Genomic DNA, 1,244 nt, shown 5'->3' on the forward strand with positions numbered 1-1,244 from the left:
CCGTAACCTCCGAGTACCGTGGCGCGCGCTTGCGACGGTCTCGACGCACCGTGAATAGTGCGGCCTGATACCTTGCGCGTACCGCCGAGCAGCCGGCCGGGCGACCGAGGGTTTGTCGCGTGCCGTTTTACCGGCGACGCGACAGACACCGCACCCGGGCCGTAGACCGACACCCAGCGGGTCGCGACGTTCTACTTGGGGAGAAGTGCACGACGACGAGCGCCGGACATCGACGCACGGTAGCGTGCCCGCGCGCGAGCCGCAAGGACTCCGCGGGACATCGCCGACCGACGCGAAGCCAGCGCCGCTGACGATGAATCTCCCCGTTCGATCTTTTGGGTTTCTTAGGTTTACTCCAGAACGGTTTCACGTACTCTTGAACTCTCTCTTCAAAGTTCTTTTCAACTTTCCCTCACGGTACTTGTTCGCTATCGGTCTCGTGGTCGTATTTAGCCTTAGATGGAGTTTACCACCCACTTAGAGCTGCACTCTCAAGCAACCCGACTCTAAGGAGAGATCCTCCCGAGGCGCGCACCGGTCGCTACGGGCCTGGCACCCTCTACGGGTAAGTGGCCCCATTCAAGATGGACTTGGACGCGACGCGGCACCTCGGGATAAGCGGATCCTCCCAAACACCACATTTCCCTGCGGCGGAACCGCGGGATTCGGTGCTGGGCTCTTTCCTGTTCGCTCGCCGCTACTAAGGAAATCCTGGTTAGTTTCTTTTCCTCCGCTTAATAATATGCTTAAATTCAGCGGGTAATCTCGCCTGCTCTGAGGTCGTCGCATAGTGAGTTTTCGTAGCCGTTTGCCTCCTCCGCGTCGCTCATCGTCGTCTCTCCTCTATAATATATATTATAAGAGGGAGAGAGAGAGAGCGTCGAACGAGAGAGCAGCAGCGGCAGCACACGAAATACGCGAGAAGGCAAATCGCCGGGGCGCTAACCGCACACACACTCGTTGGTGGTAATGGAGACGATATATCGCGGGGTTCGAGATTCTCGGATCTCCCTTCTCTTTTATATACGAAATTCGGGCGGAATCGATTCGACGAGTACACGACGCGGCGCGCCGGTCCCCTTTTTTCGCTTTACGAAAATTTCGTTAGCTCGGACACGCGGTCGGCTCGCGATTCAAAACCCTTCTCCGTAAAGAGGTAAAGGATTACGAATGCTCTCTCCGCCGGACGACGACGCGCCGTATATTTCTCCGTAATACCGTTATGTGTGCGGGCAAGGGCGCCT

At 57.3% G+C, this 1,244-nt stretch overlaps 1 pseudogene; it reads right to left on the reverse strand.

The window, feature by feature from the left end:
- LOC146721506 (large subunit ribosomal RNA) overlaps positions 1-783 on the reverse strand; it is a 4,832-nt pseudogene extending 4,049 nt beyond the window's left edge.
- Between the last annotated feature and the right edge of the window lie 461 nt (positions 784-1,244).

The sequence above is a fragment of the Nylanderia fulva genome, unplaced genomic scaffold (assembly GCF_048542155.1).
Source record: "Nylanderia fulva isolate GAGA-0341 unplaced genomic scaffold, ASM4854215v1 Scaffold464, whole genome shotgun sequence".
Taxonomy (NCBI): Eukaryota; Metazoa; Arthropoda; class Insecta; order Hymenoptera; family Formicidae; genus Nylanderia; species Nylanderia fulva.